Source organism: Bombus pyrosoma, linkage group LG12 (assembly GCF_014825855.1).
Source record: "Bombus pyrosoma isolate SC7728 linkage group LG12, ASM1482585v1, whole genome shotgun sequence".
Lineage (NCBI taxonomy): Eukaryota > Metazoa > Arthropoda > Insecta > Hymenoptera > Apidae > Bombus > Bombus pyrosoma.
Genome location: NC_057781.1, coordinates 792873 through 814745, shown reverse-complemented (window position 1 = coordinate 814745; position 21873 = coordinate 792873). Strand labels below are relative to the sequence as shown.

At 39.1% G+C, this 21873-nt stretch overlaps 1 protein-coding gene across 6 annotated transcripts in view; it reads right to left on the bottom strand.

Moving 5' to 3' along the window:
• The window catches only part of LOC122573519 (nascent polypeptide-associated complex subunit alpha, muscle-specific form-like), a 329038-nt gene that overhangs the window by 89364 nt on the left and 217801 nt on the right, over positions 1 to 21873 (bottom strand). For all 6 annotated transcript variants that reach the window (XM_043739967.1, XM_043739968.1, XM_043739966.1 and 3 more), the window contains one exon: positions 10838 to 10953. The gene's annotated coding sequence lies outside the window, so the exon portion shown is untranslated. The remainder of the gene's footprint in view (positions 1 to 10837; positions 10954 to 21873) is intronic.

The following is a 21873-nucleotide window of genomic DNA, read 5'->3' as shown; positions in this document are numbered from 1 at the left end:
GAATTTTTTTATTCATTAACGATTATACAAATAATGAATGTATGTATTCTGTATTGCAGTTACAAAATCATTGATCTCATAGTACAGAACGCAGTATCGCTTAATTTATGACATATTCAAGTGTCTGCGCTTTCCCTTATTAGGATGGAGTAACAGCTCTGAATATTTGTAGCTTCACGCCGTTTTATAAATTAAAAAGGTATCGAATTTGTGTAATACTGGGGAAATGCATATAAGAATCTATAATAGTAAGAGTATTGGAAGGCAAATATTATGGGAATGATAAGATTTCGTCGGTCCAGTCGGGAGTGTTTGGAAGAGGCTGATAAATCAGAGAATGTGGGATACTTAGAATGAAGTGTTGGAGGTGTGGAAGAAGAGTGTTTGTGGATTTAGTACTTGAGATTATCGGGCAAATGCTGGCTGTGTACCTATCTGAGATTCTGCGTAGAGATCTGAATGTTTAACTGTCTCTTGAAGATAATCGCATCGAACGAAAGAAACATAGAAATACAGGAGAAAAAATGTGTGTGCGTGTTAGTACAAATGGTCAAGAAAGATGCGTGAGTAAATTAATTAGTATCCAGAGTCTAAAATGAACGTCTACGTTCTTAGATGTCAGAGATATCACATAATCAAACCTGTCTACAACTCAACATTCTTTCAATAATAAAAACTTCCAATTGTATCAAATTTACGATATCAAAAGGCAAAAACTCAATCATGGAGATCAATTCGGTTCATTGTAAGCTAAAGTCGAAGCATAAAATCAATCATACCTTCACAATAATTATCCATTTCCAATAAAAAAAAACAGCTTATACACGATATCGTCGTTTACGATACAACAACGAAGAGATAGCAGAAGAAATATATATACATAACAATATAATGTAACAAAGTTTCAGTGTTTATCACGGCATGTTGGCAGTTTCGATAATTAAGCAGGAGATACAGGGGTCGCGCACAACGGAAAAAGCAATTTAAATCGGAAGCGAAGCAGCGGCGACCGCTCCCGCTGCATTATTTCATTATTTCGTCGAAATCATTTCATTAACACGGGTTGCATCGTTTCGATGGCCGTTCATCGACACCGTTACCGCCACCATTATCGCGGGATATCGCGGCCGTGTGCCGGCCTATAAATCGCGGGGTTCGCTGCGAGCGATTGCCTTATTACCATGCAGCTACCGGTAAAAACGCGCAGCTGCAGCTGACGCGGTCCGCTCCGGAACGCGCGGCAAGATGCGCAAAAAACTTCTTCCACCACCGGCCAGTTTCCGATTGGATTAAAATTTGCGAAAGTAGCTTTCGCGTTCCATGAATAATTTTCGCGCGTCCGCGAGACGCTGCAACCGGTCCTCTTTGGCAAGTCCCGATGACAGAACACTTGAAGAGAGAAAAGACAGTCACGAAAACGATGGAACAATGGTCGATTAACGTTTGTGAAAGTTGAGTGAGAATTTGTTACCATTAACGTTTGCTTTTGCAAAATTGGCTAACACACCCTTTGTTGGAGGAAGATTGATGATTATGGTAACTGAAACTTTGCGGACGAATTGTTTCAATTGCCTGAAATGTTTTGTCATATTTACTAAGTTTTGCTTCTCAAGTTTTACACCAATAGCACGAAATTTGAACCGAAGAACTGAGAATGGAGGGTGTACGAAAAATATATAATATAAGGGAAAACAAATCAATCATTCGAATCTGCAAAAATGCTCCGTTGTGAATGTTCAAAATTAACAATAGAAATCATTTTATATGACCTCGTCGAAAGATAAATGAATATTTTATACAATTGGGGTCCACGTAATAGGAGTTCATTCTTCTCACCACCCATGATTTTTCGTTCATATAATAGGGATTCACGTTCAATGAATTCAATCGATTGGAGTCCATTTAATTGGGCACGGTCTAAAATTTCGTTCAAATAAATGGAGTTACTGTAGTAGTAATTAACGCATGAATCGTCGGTCTATATGTACCTGATTGGACTGCTCGTGCTATCGACGATTCAATGTGTCCTTGACAAATATATAAGCCATTCGAAAACTACATTGATCAACTACGAAATAGGAAAGTAGAAACGTGTGACAATATTACGAGCATTATTCTTTTCAATTTATTTTGCAATTCATCTCATACTGTTACATTAACGGAACGTATTGTATCTTTGACGAATTAAATATTAATTATGTACCTGGACAATAAAATTGTCGACCTGATAAAAAGTGGGATTGTTCATTCACACGTAAAGAGGAATCGCTGAACATTCCTCAAAAACTTCTCTAAAAAAATTAGTTTCTTTGAATTAATTATCTTGACTGCTCTAATTGTAAGTTGAATGGAGTTAGTTATTAAGTTTTGTTACGCTTAGCTGTCGAAATAGGTATGTCGATAAATCATCTATAGTGATACTCAGAAAGTCAGCCAGGGATAGTCAGTCTCGGAGATATATGTTCTAATGTAGATATCTATGATAAATAGAGTCTCTATTACGAACCGACGCCTTTAGTTGAATGGTATTGCACGGTTGTTCTACAAGCACACTGATTCTCTTAAGAGATATCAATGGATAGACAAACTGTTGGCTCTGTATCTTAAATGATATGCCCGATGAAGCTATCTCTGAAGAGGGAAACGAAATAGAAAGTGTATACCTACCCGATATTTAGTGCTGATACCTACTTGTCAGAATACTGGAGATTTGTCCGTTTGCAATAACTTTCTCTACAGTGCGTTACACCGTGTAAAATGTCAAGCAAGTCAATCGCTATCATTCTAACTTCATATTTTAGGATGCGTGTACGTACATTAAGATCTGTTGATTAAGACTTTACAAAAATTTAATTTTCCTTCCCAGGAGTGATTCAGTTTTTCAGTTTCGTTATTAACCAATGTATTCAGAAACAATTTGCAAATCAATTTCAACTTACTAAGGCATAACTCCTCCTTTTAGAGAAAATACGCATCTGTACAAAATATTCGATGAGAACAACGTATAGGACATACATAGTAGCATATAACGTTTGCGTACAGCAGCCGCGAAAGTGTTCAAAAGTAATTGAATAAAAGCTAATACCACTTGCATTTAGAAGACTACACTTAATGTAGTTTAAATTTACTAGCCTCATATGCAAAGTTGATTAAAATATAACGAGGTAACTAGTCAAGGAAACACATATGTTCTCATTAGCTTAACAAATAAGTAGTCCTGTCACCATACACGCATCCCTAATAAGGACAGAAGACTAACTAGAGGAAATCGACATTAAATATTACGTTATTGAAATGTTAAATAAATGGTCAATGTGCATGGTTAAATTATAATCGCAACTGGTTTTCTCTTCCAGAAGATATTTTCTATCGGCTCGTAAAATTGTCCCGAACCGACGAATCGAGCACGCCACGGAGAATTCTTTCGCAAATGGTTATCAACGTCACCAGCCGTTGAGAAAGTCCCTGCAACGAGTAGGACGGTCGTCGTTGCGAAATCAAGCTGGAAGGCGATTGAATATTCATGTAGAGAGAAGTCTCAACTCTCTCCCTCGCTCTCTGTCCCTTTCAAGTCGCCTCCCTTTCCAGTCGTCTCCCCAACACGGAGCTCGACTCCAATCCTGACGTTGGCACCTGATACGGTCTATGCTCGCGCGAACGGCTGGAACGCATTATCGAACATCTCTTTGGCGATGGAGACGCGTCCTGACGTTCGAGAGCGTCGATTATCCGTATTGTACGCTTCGAGCTTCCTAACACTTTTTCTGAAATGTAGAGAAGACTTGGAAGATTCGATTTTACGCCGAACCAGGGACCGAGTTCTTGATAATGTGTCAAGTAAATTTAAAAAAATTGATTGAAAATGGCTACATGTTTTGAATTGTGCGGGAATCGAAAAATGTCTTTGTTGAACTTATCGAGAGGTATAATAGTTTCAGACTAACGTGTAAGATCAGAATGTTATTCATAATAATGGACGTTTGATATGGAGATATATTAGAAAAAACGATGCCACAGCAATCCTTATCAGTAAAATTAAGATGCTACAGCGACTTTTGTCGTGTCTTATAAGAAAAGTTTTAAGATTTTTATTAAGAAAATTTCATTCGAAGATCAACATGAAAAATAGATAAATTAATTTAATAGGATACCTGTATTGGGTAGTAACTTTGTTCTAGATCGCAAGCCTGGAGCGGATACATATTTCAATGTATATTAGAATGAACAGTTACCATAACGAACGAACTTCCAGAACCAATTACGTTCGTTCTAGCATACTCTACTATATATTATCCCGAATGACTTGTATCACATTGAATACACGTTTCTTCCTGAGAAGATTTAACACTTGAAGGATGCGCATATTATGGTACTTATTGGTATCCTTCGTCAATTTAACTCTCTTTAAACACAATCTTTTTGCTGTCTCACATAAATACCAACTTTTATCAATTGTCAATAAACTAATATCTACACAATTTTTCACATAACACTTCATACATATCGTTCATCAATCTGCTTCGTGATTACCCCACATGAATAATCTGATAAACACAAATAAACCTAATACATCTACGTTATTGTATATTAAAGTATTACCCATGTCGGTAGCCCGTTATACACATGTTTGCTTTAAAATTGTTGGGAGAGTCTTCCGGGAAAGGTCGACTTATTGCCAGAGTTTCCGAGCAATTTCGCACACGCCATATACGTGTGGGTCGACGTAGGGTGCGGAAGAGCGTTGTTCCCCGGACATGGCGAGAAGTGGCAAGAAGGAGGACGCGAGGCCGTGTAACAAAACTTGGCGACCTTTCAAGCCGGAATTCCGGTTCTTCGTTCTCTCGCTACGGTTTAAACGATGGAACGAATCCTCTTTCTCTTCGCTAGTATCTAGAAAAGCGGCGAATCCCCGAGGGTGGCGACTGACTTCTGAATTCGTGATACGAAAACGCCACGGACCCACTCTTATCCTCTCTCTGTCTTTTTCTGTCTTTCTGTCTCTCTCTCTCTCTCTCTTTCTCTATCTATTTATCTATCTATCTATCTATCTCACTCACACTCTCTCTCAGCTTGGAATTCTCCTTGGAAAACCAAGAAATACCTTAAAGAGACGTCCAAGATAAAGCTAAGATACCTGCTATCGAATTTCTTTAGTTGCTCTTTACGATTAGAGTAAACTACATTAAAATCAATCAAATTTATGCATTAACGGTAAACCAAGTTATTATACAATTATTATGTAATATCAGAATGAGGATTTCGTGCGGTTGCGTATTATGAATGGATCTCGAGAGCTAGAGTTGCGTAGGAGAAGTAGGCGTGACTGAATATGTCCCGAGATTATCATGTAGGAACAGTTTGCTCGAAGTAAGAGAAATTGTAAAATAAAAAAAGATGTATTCTTAAATTAGCTCTTAAATTCTTTCATATCGTATCGTCCTTTATGTTTCCATACCGTATCTTTAAATTTCAGAATTATTTTTCATATATCTAACCATAGTGTAACAAAAATTTCTGCGGTAGATTTCCATTATCATCTTTCTCGTACGTTTCACATATTTTTCATTCAGATACCCTTAAATTAACGAAGTCAATCTAAACACAATTTCGTATTCTATTTCAACAAGGTCAGAAAGAGAATACAGATTTAATAGTTCCAAGTGACTAAAACGCGTGATGATCGAATTACTCGGACGTCGATTAGCGAACAGTTAATTGATTCAACGAAACTCGATGTTTCCGCGGGCATTTTTCTCTCGTGAGAAAGCCGGCCGCAATAATTAAACGGCGAGCGATCCGCGCTTACACCGCTTGACGCTTTTCATTAAGCTCGAGCGTGTAGCGTAATTGCTTTAGCGTTCCGCGTGTCTCGTTCCCTCGCTGCATACCATCCGCGTCCCCATCCCCAACATTCACCCGACACGTACTTACGATCCGATAAACTTTCATAGAGAGGGAAAAGAAGTTGGTTGTTTTCGACCTCGAAAAGCATAGGAGTCTGGTGCGTGCAACGAGCTGTCGTTGCAGAGAATTCGAAAGAAAAGCAGGACAATGTTGAAAGGGCACGTTCCAGGTTTCAACAAGAGGCTTTCGTGACTACAAGAACGTTCAGAGTGACCTATCAAACGGCTACACCAGTCATTTTCTGGTTAACCGTCTATTTCATAGTGAAAAAGAAAGAAGTAAAGAACAGGAGATACCGAGAGACAAGGTGAACTACCATGGCCTAGGTCCATGGGATTTGAGTGTCTCTTTTACGAGACCGTTTCGTTGAGTTCGCGAGACCATAGCGGTATCATTGACCCTCTGAGGATGGGACGGACATAAATAAATTCAGGGATGGCAGAACGTAAAGTTTTATACACAAGGTTTCTGAAATGTTTGGTTACGCTTGCGGGCCACAATGTCGGTAAACCGTGAGGTCGAGAACGCTCTCCATAAATGCGACCGTTCTCTCTTTGGGTTAGATTTTACGTGTAAAAGGAGCTGCTTTATAGAACGATAAATGCACATAATTTTGTTCATGATTCGAAACGTTTTCTCGGATTTTGGCTTGTTTTTAATGTTTTACGGTCATTTAAGACATCGATCGTTTAAATTTCAAAAACAGTTATTTGTATTATTGAAATAACGAGAATCTTTGTAGAGATTTCTGTAAATCGTACTCGCAATTCTTCCGAAAGACAAGAGTTTAGTTTTAATTATTGATAATAGCTAACAGTTCCGTTCGTTAAAATCTTCTGTTTAGGACTAGACTCTCCATTCACTTCTTAAACAGAAATTAATCGGTCGATATATCATTCCACTATGAATTATATATTCAATATCTGTTTAATGAATAACAAATCACTGATTCTATAGAATAAAAAAGTACACAAATATTCTATTTGCTATAATCACAAAATGGAGAGAACATTTATTATCTCTTAAATGAACTCTGAATCACTTAATAAAGTATGGCAAACATTCTCGCTACATGAAGAACAAAGAAACTAAAAAAAGGACGATAGAAAATGAGGCAGCAGCCAATTTGAGCATCGCTGACGCACAATGTTGCTCGCGATTCGCGTGTCGCAATCTGTTGCGCTATAAATACCGAAGGATCGTTGATAGAGATGCGAAACATCGTAACACGCGACCAATACCACTTTGCCACTCCCATAAAGCAACCGAACCCATCGACTATACAATTTACATTCGTGAATCCTCCTCGGGTCAACTGGATCGCCGTCCGATCGCTCGCAGTACATGGTCAAACAGTTAATATCGATATGGCAGTGCAACGACAAAAGTATACTCGATAGAAGAGAAGATGAAAAGGCGGCGGCGAGGGATGGATCGGCGAACGGTTATTCGACGAGCGTGCGAGGCCACTTCTGCACAGTTTCCGTGGTATTCGCGTCTTACAAGCAATGAAACACATCGATGAAATGTCCTTTCACCTTGGTCTAGATGACGAAACTTTATCGTTGGGGAACAAACCCGATCAGAATGTTTTTCCTCGACATTTACTGTCAATCTTACAACCTGAATTTATTCTCGTTATGGGACGAACACGCGGTTCGAATGGTTGTTTTGTTGCAGCTTTGTTAGCTCATTATGCTGGATTGGTATCTTCGTGAGGTTCGATGTTCCTCTTTAACTTTTTGAAAAGGGTTATGTATGTTATATATGTTGTTGTTGTTTATACAGAACTGTTATTTTATGGCTATGAGGTTAGAGGTTACGGAAAATATTATCATTTTTATCCATCGAAAGAGAAAGGAATCAGTTGTTTTAAATGAAATTTCTACGAAGTAGTTTCCAATATAATCTTTCTAATTCGCTGTTACTTTTGCTTAGGGTCAACCATCTATCTGGTGATTTTCGACAAATAATATTATATAATATACAAATAATATTGTAAATATACAAGCGTAATGTGAGAACAGAATTTTTTAATCAACCTAGTAAAATGCTATAACGCAAAATACGTGATTTCAAAGAAAGAGCACCATTTTTCCGGATAAATAGTTGATTCTCAGTAACGCCATAGAACGTCACGCACCTGAAACTTGCCATCCGGGAGAATGCACTTTTCCGAGCGCTCTTTCCGCTGCTCTCGTCTGCGTCGTTGCCGTATAAGCGAGCATTTCCGTAATCCCAGTCTTTCTGTATTATTTAATTTCTCCTTGTTCTTATTCGTTTCTCTCGCTTTCGGTTTGCGTTTAGCCCTCCCCCCGGCCGCCCCCCCAGCCGCCCCTTTCTCTTCACTCGGTTACTGCATATTTACGTTTTAAATGTTTCATGTGCTTGCACGCTTTTTGTTTCGCGACTTTCTTCCCAGATGGGAATAAAGACTTTATTCTATTCCGCTTCAGTTTATCCCGCTTATATCTGCGCGTTCCGTACCTACTGATTCAACACGCTGTCCTGGCATCATTATGAACGTGCATAAACACTATAGATCCAGGCAGATCCAGGTAGATTATCGGTCGGGCGAACCGGTTACGAAAGACGTGTAGCCCAAACGAAGGGGCGACCCGATCGGAATTGCTAATTAGGCGCGTGTAAAATTACTGTAAATCGACGAGCCCACTATTACCGTAAACAGCCTATCCTGTCCGAGAATATTTCACCGTAGGGGGGACCCGGCAAAGCGTTTATCTTCGCGGACGAGATTTAAACGCATACGATCCGCAAACGATTTTCCATTCCGGTCGGTGAACGCGTGTTCGATCGCTGGGGATGCCAGAGGCGACGCTGTTTCGAATCTTTCCAGAGAAGCTGAGCGAGAAGCGTTGTTCGCTGCGATGTAACTAAAGACAGATCACAAACTGTGAAAGGAAGTTCTGCGTACTTTGAGAAGATTAACTTCTTGCTGTGGTGCGTGTATACTTGGAGTCACGATGGTGGATGTTTGTCTTTCTGGCTCGTTTCAAGTTTGGAGGTATATTCTACGATGTTTTATCTCTATTCAAGATATCATAGATTCTTGTCTATTATTGGGAAAACGTTAACAATCTTTAGAAAGATGTCAACGATCTTGAAAACTCAAAACAGTACAGGGGAAAAGTTATGAGTCGTAATATCGGTTGCCCTGAACCAAATAACTTTGTCTTGACACAACTTTTTGCATTACGAAAATAACTAAAATGTCAAGGAATCGAAAAGAAAGAAAATACTTGATTAAATTTCAAGGGGAACATTCAATATCGTAATCATCAAGAGAATCAAGAACCATCAAGAGTCGCAAGATCGTAAATTTGCCATCAATACACGATCTGATTTTCTATAATTCTTCATGGTTGCATCGTAATTACTGGCACGAGAAAGATTAAATCACGTAGTGCTTTATCCATATTACCAAAGATCCAACGGTTTGTTTGAGGAGAATATCACGCGGAGCAGATCCTGGCGCTACGATAAATATTCGAAACGTCTGGAATTTCAGATTCATGAAGTTCGAGCGCGGCATATGAATTACTGGGAAGAGGTGGTGGAAGTTTAATCGGGATACGCGTCCTTGATATCGGCCGGCGGGAAACGCAGGCGCAGCGTACCACGCGCCTCCGCTTGAAATTATACCGTGGCTCGTTCCGTTCCTCCAGAGACTACAAATCGTTCGAGAGTATCAAGATCTCTTGCAGTCCTTGCTCCACTTTCCCCTCTTTCTCCTTCTCTCCGCCAGCTCTCTCACCCCCGCACGCCTTTCAATTACCGTAATTTTCGTTATAAATTTATCTCGTTGTAAAAACGTTTTATTACGCAATCCGGTCGATTTAATGCCGGCACCGATTTCGTGCGTTCCCGCCCGTCCATAGATCTTGCTCGATGGTTTGCAATAAAGGAGGATACATTCAGCTGAAATTGACGGCGATACTGTTTATCGCGCTTGAAAGTTATATTTCGATTTCTGTCGGGCAAATGGAGCGTCCTTTTCCAGATCGTAAAGATTTCCTACCTCTCCTTTTATGGACTCCAGACTTGTTAATTTTCTTATGAATGAAAGAACGCTGATTTATGGCTTGGAATCGGAGCATCATGTAAATTTTGTATAATCTCGAAGTATCTTGAGATGATTTTTAACGTGATTTTGTGATTCGTCTTAACGTGAATGGCCTTAAACGTTCTTTTATGATCTCTTTGAATGACCACAGCAAACAATTATAGGAATCTTTTGTGAAACTTTATGCACGTACTTTCATGATACGATAGAATTTTATTTAGTACTTTTAAAAATAGATAACCAAATAAGAAATCGCTAGGAGATCGCTTCGGATTCTCGCGAAGCTGTCATTAAATGTAACAGTTTCTGACGGCATAGCTATTAACGGTAACAGTCAGCCATGTAATTAATATCTGTATTCTCATTAGTTCCTGAAATCCCACGGTATACAGCGTTGCTGCTACTATTCATTACACGTGATCATCGAATCTCTACATGGTCTAAACATACTACTACCTCGTTATATTCATCAACCCGTAATCTCGTACTCTTTTGATGAAACAGTGCAAACGATCCTCATGCTGACTCGTAAAAACGACACTTCCTCCTAACATCCTATCAAACAATCCTTCTTATTCATTCTAAACCAATCTAAAACTATTGTTGTTCGCTATTAAAAGGAATGGTAAAGGACTAAAAATAAATAAACAACAAAAACAAAAATATCAGAAACGCGATCGCGCATCGTACGCGAACGAAAATAGCGGTGGCCACAGTTCGATCTCGGCATTGTCTGCCGTCAAAGGCAAGCAGGAAGGGTATTTGCTGTAAAGTTGGCGCGTAAAATTACGTATGGAACAACCGATGCATAAAAGACAAACATAAAGTCCGGGCAAAAGAGAATCCTACCTGGTGTGGCTGCAGGGTGTCAGGGATAGGCCGTGGTGTGCTATTAGCCAGCCGTGCTTACGGGGCGCATAAGCGCAACCTCCACCTCCGAGCTACTCCGGCTTTGTCTCTGCATCCTGAAAAAGCGAGAAATAAGCGAAATGAGTTTTATGTCGTGGAGCGTCTCGCCACCGCGTGACAAAGTACTTACGCGTCGTCCTCGGGACCAGCGACCGACTGTCGTTCGCTTTCCCGACGATATTACGAAATTTATATCGCCTGCGTTATTCTGACTGACGTGCAATACATAGGAAGATTGCTTTGTTTCAATGTTGATACTGAGATTTATAGCATGGAAAATGAAAGAAGGATTAATTCATACTTCAAACTGGTAATGAACCTTATTCAGAATACAATGAGGTTGTAAGTCGTGTTCTATGTTGCTTGGTATAGTCTATTGCACGCCAGGATAATCAACCGTGTCACATATTTAAGCTATCAGTTCTCAACGTTTTAATGCATTTGTAAAATATAGTAGAACGAAATTTTACCATTTTTTACACGTAATACTTGGCTTGCATAGATTTACTTGCTAATTTGTCCTGATTCTCGTATAATAAAGAGATCACGAATATTTTCAGTTAAACGAATAAGTACAGCCTCCTTTATGCTATATAGGTTTCGATTACATTACGGATAAGCCACACTTGCAATCATTTCTGAGTTGCAGTATAGTTACACTTAACGGAATCGTATAATATTCTAACGGGCGGGAACACTTTCAAATTGACGTTTAACAAACATGACTTCTGTAATGAACGGGCCGAACTCCGCGCTGAATAAACATGCAAATCAGCGGCCCACCCTCGTCGGTGAAGACGCTCTTCAACTCGGATAATATACATAGTGCAAGGGTTCTGAATTCCAGCGACCCTCTGTGGTTCGAAATCACGTTATATACTCGGAAACACATGATACACTGTATCCCAGATATACGTCTGTGACCAAGTCGACGGTTTAGCCCGACTAAAATCGATCGTTTGTCAAATTCGAAAAGCAACAGTGCAAGGTCCGAACACTAACGCGAAGTTATTAATATTCCTTGTCGGTTCGACGATTTCCTATCGCGCGTAGATACTCGAAGCCCGCTTTGAAATTCTGCCCCGGTCGACTGAACCTTTTTTCTGTTACAATGTCGCTTTTAGATACACGCTGGAAGTTTGATATTGAAAAAAAAAAAGGAAAAACGAAAGCGGTTCGCCGAGGATTGATGGGCGAGAGTTGCACCCCGCGGATACAGCGCATCGGTATTCGGCGCAGAGTGTACGATTGAACATCAATATACGTTTTACCCTCGTCCGGCCTTGGTCACGCGGAGGAAGCACGATCGACGCGGAAAAACGGCCAACAATAAGTGGCTGCTGCCATTAGTCTTGGTAACCGTTATGGCACGAAGCGTACGATTGAACTTTTTCAAACGTCCCAGAATTTAGTTCGATTCAATTTCTAGTAATTTCAAGTAATTCCTACGCGTCGTTTCTTCAATTGAATAGTTTTGACAGAAATTGAGTTCTCGGTGGTTGGTAATCTCTGATTAACCCTTTGATGTCAGTCGATTTCAGGTAGTTTGCATAGAACCAAATTTTGAAGTGGTAATTGTCACAAATTGTCAGAAGAAGGACAGATTCTTTCTATGTCAATATAAATAAAATAAAATTCAAAATGTCTCTACGTTTCCATTTCGAACTTCAAAAGAATGAGTAAGGTAGGTGACGCTTGTCATTGTACATAAATGCATAATCTACAGGTATGAAGATACAAAATCTGGCGTCAAGAAATTAAATTTCGAAAATTATGTATGTACATAAATATTGGCAGTTCTAATCTTACATATATTTGAATATAATTGAAAACTATAGCTGTGATAAATAAATCGACATATAAACTTTATATTTTACATTATACCCACGGTAGAGCCTTTCAACTTCTAAATACAAAAGTATAAATTACATTTTAATTCTTCGTCTCTCTTCCCTATATGTTTATATTTATATTCAAGAACGAATAAAAAATATACGTTTGATCGCAAAATGAAAGTTGCCCTCGCGATTAATTAAATAAATTACCAGCGACCAGTAAACGCACAGTTTCTTTTTGTCCGCGTTTAATTCCAGCTCGCACAACGCGCCCCGCATAAATAATATAATTCACAACGGAAGCGAGTCGTTTCACTCGTCACACCGTGAACGCGTCTGCGTTCACAGCGCTAATTGTTTTCCAAATTAATTCGTATTCTCTGACATGCAACAGATCAAAGTGTAGCAACGCTGCAAATGACCGGATTGCTTAATAACGTAGCTACAAATTAGTCAGATGGTTAAATATTTTCATTAACTGTTGCGTTGTCCTTGCTTATCACAGTCGATTGGAACAACGGCCGCGATTAATTAACGATAACGGTTAATGCTTTTCGTCGAATCGAACAAGGATCGTTAGGAGATTCAACATTTTCGTTTATACAGACGTTCGTGTAATGGTCACTGGAAGAGAGGAAAGCCAAGTTGCTTGCCATCGTAGGAAAAGTTTATATTGGATTTCATATTTAATGCAACGCACACCGTTGTTACGAGGAAGCTCGCTTCCCAGATAAATTATTTATGTTGGAACGCTTTGTCTCTATCCGACGAACGAGGGTTGGCCCGCATCGACCGAGAGTCAGGCACGAAGGAAAGAGAGAGAGAAAATAGGGGATGATCGTCGAGAGACTGCGATAAGCTTCCGATCTGAACGAAAACCGTCCATCCTTTGGGGAACGACTACGATGAAATCTTGCTGAGTCGATGGGTCAACGATATACACGAATGACATTACGGATCGTGTCATAACGTTTCTTCCACGTTAAAAGTTCTACGCGTCGTTATTTTCATGCGAGCCTCATATTTGCTAAATCGGTTAAATCCACAAATTAAGAAGTAGAGAAAATTCATGAAATTATATAAAACAAGCTAATTGTATAAATATATCTTAACACTAGAATTATCCATAGTTAACACGAAGCTATTTCTACCAAAACCAATCAAAATGACTGGTCTTTAAAAAATATGTAATAATAGAATATTTTTATATTTACTGATTTATTATTTTCTTACAGAAGCAATTCCATGTTATGTAGTACATTTTTGGTATTATTAATTCATCTGGGTCCATGATACCTAAACGAGGATTGACACATTTATAAAATTGTAGAACCAGTCATTTTGATTGGTGTAGCATTTCTAGTGTTAGCATCTAGCGATGTAGCGATCGATCCGGAATTTTCCTGATAACTGATATCGTCATATTGAATGATACGCAGTAAATATTTTAAAAATGTGTGGGAAGTTGTACAAAGCGAGGAAACTGGTTAATTGAGGTTCGATAAACAGATTGCAGGACTCTTTTACACTTTGACAAATACCAGTCGTTTTGACTGGTATTGGTATAAGTAGCCTTGATACAAAATTATTTTGAGTTTGAATACATAAAAAACAAAATAAAATTCATTATATTATGTTTTTAGTTATCGTTGCGAAAGTCACTATATCACTGCGGAAGAAAAATACAACACGAAGTAGGAATTTTAAAATAAAATTGTAAAAGCAGTCAATTTAACTGGTGTGGTAGTTCTAATATTAAGAGGTCGGCACTAAAATTTCAAAAATTTCAAAAGGTAGAATGAACCACATTGGCCTATGAATGACTCATGTAAGTACTTTTAAAAAAGACAAAATCTGCTCAGCCATAGATCCAACTGTAAATAATTTCTGTAAAACGACCTGCATGATACGCACGAGATATCGTGGTTCAAAATTACATTGGGAACAGCGATAACGCGGTGGCCAGTCTAACGACAAGCGTCTGACATAATAAGCAGTCGCGCATTCTGACGCAGACGCCCGCTTAACGATGAATATCCGAGGCTCGATGACGTAATATTCTGACAGTTCGGAACTTTCCGAGATGTTGTTATAACTCTGCGTATACAAGTTTCAACGATACTATCCCTAAAACTTGCCCATTTTAGGTATTTGCAAATAACAGTACGGGAACGGAAATTCGCAACTGATGGTGGAAGTCATAAAAATCACAGGATCGTTAACGGACGCGTTAATTGTTCGTCAGAGAAATGCATAAATTATTATCTGCTGAAGAGATGAAGAGAAGAGTTGAAATGAAACGACTCGCGTCTATAAGGACTTAATTGTCTCGCGCATATCAACTCGCAATTTCACTTCATACTTTTTCATGGGAGAAAAAGTACGAGGAAGATAAAAGAACAATTAAAAAACAGGTGTAAAACATCGAACAAATCAAGAAAGTGAACATAACGTTAAAATGAATTTTTATGGGTTCGTCGCGATTCGCAGGTCACTGTTGATCGATCTCTTCTTCGGCTGCTTCGCCTGAGGAGCATATATAAATATTATAACAAAGGATTGATATTCTTCGAAAGTGACGTCGATTAATCTGGCGAACACATGAACTACTGCGCAGATTTTATATATTTTGGTCGAAGGGCCACGATAGACTTAAATATATCATTAACTTTCTCTGACAATATTATTTAGATCATTCATGTCGTCGGACATTTTTTAGTTCGCGAAATTTTTCTTATTTTAGTCGTACTAAAAAATTTAGTAAGAGAATCACCGATAACCACCGTAATAGCCAACGTGTTAATCAGTTAATAGTTAATTAGTTAATAGACCGCAAGTGCTTCGGCTGCAAAGTCGAATTCAATATTCTATGGCATTTTATGCGTGCTCGTATCTCTACCGGATTGAGCTTCTCATCGCGTTTTAAACAGATTAGACAGAGAGTCGTTATCCATTAAATATGCTAATATTTCTGAACGGTCCGTGGAAACTCGTCGCTTCGATTTATTTCATTTTCCTAGGTTCCCGATGAGATGTCTTATATACGTTGTATTCTTCGCTGTGTTCTAGCTTCGACGATTGATTTGCACAAACGTGAGAATCGAATACCGATCGTTAGTATACAGTGTTGCACGGTTACATGAACATAGTCTCATAGTTTTCCTTTCTGTCGAGCCGTAAACAATGGGAACGATTCTCACGCAAACGATGAATGAGGCCATCGATAATGAATTATAATTCATCGATAATCACCTCCTCCTGTTCATTTGATATTAATCAGGAAGATAAAATTAAAACGATTCTTGACTCGGTTTCTTCCAGATATTTATTGATTTGTCCATTCAGTCGGGTTATTTTGAGAAATTTTCGTTAATTGTGGCATTGATTTACATCTGTTAAATATATCTTCATCCAGGAACTATTTCAGCTGACCGACTGTTCACGAATATAAATAGAAACAGCGATGATCAGTTAGATTATATGTACTAAATGAATTGTCAATTGAATGGAGATTTATTTAATATTCAAAATCAATTTGCTCAAAAAACACGCCAAACAGAAAATATTCTATTTTATATCTTCGATCTATCTTAATATCAGAAATCTTTTTCTTTTAATCTGTATTACACTTTCGGGATCATCGTGCATTAACGCACCTCAGATTGCACGGAAAGATACCGTAGAAATTCCTGTCCCTTTTTGGGACATGGGACGAACTCATACAAACTTTTACATCAACCACAAAAATATCCCTTGAACAAAATCCAAGTTTTAAAAAATTCAACACCATCTCTCGCCTAATGATCAGACGTCCAACTACAAGCGCAGCAAGTATGATTGATAGTCCGTCCGTAAGTAACAGTAAATCTTCATTTCCAATTCCCGGATCCTATAGTATGAACGACGAACGTACACCTTCAATAGTTCGAGCAACTTTCTACTATTTATCTTTGTCCGCGAAAACTTTTGTCACGCCACGTAGAAGCATATTTCGATCCCGCTTCGACGTTGAATGATTTTACTGAATCGGTTCTCCGATACGGTAACACGAAAACGAGCGGCAAGCTCGTTTCCGCGAGAATGTCGATTGGAATCCAAATCCTCTGGTTAGCGAAAATCAGCTGGCGCCGCAAGCACGAGCGACGCGTGTTCGCTCGACGAGCGTAATGCGCGCTTATGACGCGGTCAGCCAGCCGTACTGATATTTCGTGGCAATGACAGAGCCGCTCGTTGTCGCTCGGAAACAGACGGATACCGCGCCGCGTTCGAAACACCTAACAATTTGTAGTTTGGACACCAATATGCGCCAGTGCGAAGAAATTAATGGCGCGCTCCGATCGAATCGGAGGACGATTCTAGGTTCTTTAAATTACTTAGCGAAGTCGCAATATATTTTTCAAATTAAAAGAACGTATATACGCGGAACTATCGACGCGCTAATCGATTTATTGATCAATTAAAATGTGAGTTGACAATTTGTGTTGCAATTCTGCTGTAGTGATACGAGTTTGAAGTTATGTAGGTATATATGTACAGTTATATTGTATTTTATTAGTATTCTGTCGTGTATTTGTTGTATCTTATTTTATACACGTAGTAGTAGTGTATGTACTTTGTCAGTGGTCTGTAGGCGTTTGTATGAATTCACGTTTTTATTAAGTGGAACCAAACTAGATACTCGCTTCTTCTTCGAATTTTGTTACATCGAATATCTTATTTTGAATTTCTAAGATTTTCTAATCTATCATAAGTTCATCAATTAAGGAATCGTGAATTAACAAGATACAATCTCCTCCTCGTAAGTAAATAATATTCTAGATTTAAAATAAAATCTTCGCTGAGATCTTCAAAATTGTACGTGCCAATTTCGGTTTTATTTCAGTAAACAAGTTAAAATTAAAACAGAAACTCACTAACGATAGGAAACGAACAAATATTCTATTCATTCTTGAACTTAAAAAATTTGTTAACGACGCACAAAACGCGATAAAATAAAAAATAACTCAGAGTTAAAAGCACAAAAGAATTATGAAGCAAGAGTAGTTTACATTATAATTACAAATTCCTACGTATGTCTGCTTAAAGATCTCTGGTTGAAGAGCCTCGTAACATAGGTTCCTCGGTAACTGTTGGTCGAGGTCGATTATCAAGTAGCTCCGGACGTTCCAGGCAGCCCGAGGCCGGACAATAAACGGCCGCAACTACTTTCTCCCCGTGTCTGACCTGGGCCGCCGCTGATTACCGTCGGGCAACGAGCAACAGTAGATTATTACGACAGAGTAATCTTCATTGTCTTTACGTGGGGAATTATACAAATAGTCCTGGCCAAGCCGCGAATATACAAGCGAAATGCAGCTTCGCGGTCGGTGAAAGAAAAAACGAAAGTTTCTACTACGGTTGCGCCGAACGAGCTTCGCTTTACCAACGCAAATAAACTCAAGGTAGAAACGTAACAATAATGGTAACGTTGGTCTAGTGTATAATTAGGTTCACGTTACGTGTTACACGATGGTTGCACACCACGGTTTTCCGCGACATGTTTGCAAATATTTTAGTACTACGAATATCCAACTTTCTACGCCCGTATGCGAATTTACAGCTTGCAGTCTACTCCGTGTTTTTATTTCGTTTTGCGTGCAGAAATTTTTGGGATCTTGTTGTAACATCGTTGCAAAACAAACATACGTCAGCAGTGCAATCGCGACGTAATTGCTACGAGGTTACAGTGTTTAAAAACATATTCTTAAAAACATATCGTCGAGTTTATCATGGAATGCTTGCAACATTATTACAAAAAAAAAAGATTTCTATGGTAGTATCGCAAGAATAAAATCTTTTATTTATGATGTGCTATGTTATAAATTCCTTGGAAAATTATTGTTGCGATTGAAGAAAGAGATATTTTTGCTATTCTGTAGTAAGATTACAACACATATTCTTGAAACGGTGTCACATAGAAATTAGTTTAGAACAATTCGTGAAATTGTTAGGAAGCTCAAGGATCTTTCAAAGTAATGCTACACGCGATTCGAAACGATTTGATTGATGTCCTCGAGCAACTAGACTGTACTGATTGCAGCAGGAAAGTCGTGCTTGCGCCGATAAACCTTCGATCATTGAAATCGTGTTTTCCAGTTCGTGGTTGCGGTCAAACGGGGGATTTACTAGTAACAGAAGGACAAAGGAACCTAGTGAAAAAAAAGCGCACAGTACGAGCGGCCAATTGCGCTTCCGATCGGCTACGATTTATTCAAACCTCTAAATTCACTAGTGCACAAAAGCCGATTCTCGGAGAATGAATGAAACAAACGAATGAGAGAAAAAAACTCGTTAAACAACTACTAACGTTTGTAATGTCACTTTTATTAGATTTCAGAAACAATCTCAATAGTTGGCATATAGAAGTCTCGATATTAACGATCCTTCAAGATCCCGACATTAAAGAATGCACGAGGCAAAGGGAAAATCGTCGCGCTAAGGATGGGGAAATAGGTCAGGGGGCAGAGGTCAGGCGCAGAAAAGAAAACGGTCATGGCTGCCTTCAACCCTCCTTTTCTCTGCTCGCCGCGTTCCTCCTTTCGCATACGATCGATCGTCACAGCTCCTAGTTCTCCCTTTCGCACTCGATTTGTCATTCGAGATTCCTAAACCAGCCGAAGAACCGCACGTCGAAATCGCTATCGTCCATCAAAAAACGTATAACGATCCAAGAAAATCGCTAATCCGCGCTGAATCAGCGAAACACGATGGAAATTTTTCAACGTATGAGAAAACGATTGAAAGATTTATAATCCAAGTTTTAACATTGTGGCGATCGGCTGGTTTGGAGTAATAACTTTCACCAATGGTTAACTGTTTTTGTAAAGAGTTAATGAAATACGGCTTTCGTTATGCCTGTACAATACTTTGAATATTTTATTTTCATATCAGTTGCTCAGGATTGATTAACTTAATAAATCTAAGAGTAAGCGAAGGTATGTTGAATGTTGCAGTTTTTTAGGAACTTACTGCGGAAATAAATAGTTTGTTTCCTTGAAACAATCGATACTAATTACGTATTCGGATAATGAAATTCAGAAACTTACGAAAGGTGAAGTTGATCAGTTTGGCTTTTATTTATTGTATATTGCAGGTTGCAAAACGTAACGTGATTTTATCAAATCTAGTAATAACAATCGTACATTAATAGTTAACACTCGTATAACCAGTTTCATGGAGTTAATTCGTCTAGAAAGTTTCCACACAACACCACGATATTCCATAAAATGTTTTCTCTCGTCAATCAAAGAGCCAAGCTATTCACCGTATAAAACTCCCATGTTTCTCGCTAAAACTTCCGCGTCCTTTAATTACCTTCCAAACTTACTCCATTCACTTCAAAGATCCCGAAGCGAACGAAAGCCAAAAAAGTTTCTGTAAATAGCGGAGCGGCGAGAGCCAGCTTTTCACGAATTATCGAACGTTACGTTGTTCAACGTCGGGATCGTCTCGCTAATTGCCGTAGCTTGCGATCCGATTCTCCTTCTACGGAAAATCTACCTTAATGAAAGAGGAAAGCAGATTCTCAAGCGTCGTTTCCAGCCGGTCACTCGTCCATCTCGCTTTTTGACTCTCAACGACAAGGAGAGGTTCACGCGCGCGGAGTTAACTCGACGATAACGAACAGCGGTCGAGTTAAGTCCGACGATGGCGCAGTGTTAATTGGTCGATCCGACAGCAACAGACGAAGAGAGCGAAACAAACGACGGGAGATCGCGAAGGGCGAAACGAAACTTCGCCGGCGATGTCAGCTTACAATTTACATTTATGTCAACGCTGCTCTTCCAGTCGAACCGTTACGGGCAGCATCCGCGTGCGCGCTGTTGGAATCGTAAACGCGATCCCCCGGCATTCGAGATTCCAGGCCCGACCTCTGCGTGAAATTCAATTGGCCAACTTCGCCGGAGACGTTTAACGAAACACGCCAGAGGTGCTTGCTAATGTACTGTCTACGATCGTCGTTCTTTGCGTTACTTACCTTGTTCGCCGATATTTTTTTCAATGTTGCCAATTTCTTTGTTTTAAGAAATGATATCTAACAGGGATATGTATTATTGTATTTACTTCATTTATATCAAGTCGTATTAACGTTATTGGCGATTACTATTGATGTAATTACAGTTACATCCTCGACTGATATTTCGAAATGAAAGGGTCGGTGCAATCTTAGAGTTAAGAAAAAAAGGGTATTCTTAAAAGAGTAAAGAGCAATGTTATTGCAGTGACAATACGTGCAAACACAGTTTTATTATTTTACCTTACGTTTACTGGATAAAAACTTGTCTACGACACAATGCTTTGAAAAACGGTTTTTGATCGTGCATCTACTCGAATTTTAATTTAACGGCTGAACGTATGTTTTCACGTGCCAGAGGATAAAGACCCACTAGTCGGAGGTACAGTATACATACGGTAATTGTACACATACAAACGGTCGTTGAAAATTTAAACATCAAACGTGCACGTTTTCATGATTTATGTGCGACCATATATATTGGAAAGGTGGCGACGTTTCCGTCGTTGCGTGAAGTCCGCGCCCGACGATACTTCGAGCAGCAACTTGTCGATCGATCAAGACGCTCGATAAATCTCCGAGGCAGCCTTGAAAACTCCTCCGCTTCGTTTCCTCGTCGTGAACGAAACGGAGGCGTTTCTTCGTTCGATTTACATAGCCGTTTCCCTCGTTGTATAATAGCATTCGTGATCCGCCGCTATAATTCTCCCGTCGAGAAATAGTCGAAATAAAGAATATTATTCTTGCACACCTCGTTCCATCGATGGAATTGGATTCTCGCGCTGATTCGACTCCGATCCAAAAATTCCATCTTCCGGGATCGTGTCTGTTCTTGCAGAGCTCCTGTGATCAAATCGATTTGATAACCGGATAGAGAAATTTGATTCGGGAACTATCACGGAAAAAACGTAACATTTCCGCGTTTGAAATCTTCAGTGCTTCTTACAATTGTAATCGTGTAATTGATATAATGATCCTAACATGTCCAACACTTCATAGTAACTTTTCGAGTGAAAAATAGAAGCAAAGAACGACTTTTTTCATTAACGCAATTTTAACTTCCGCGAGGAGATTATTCCGCAAAGAAT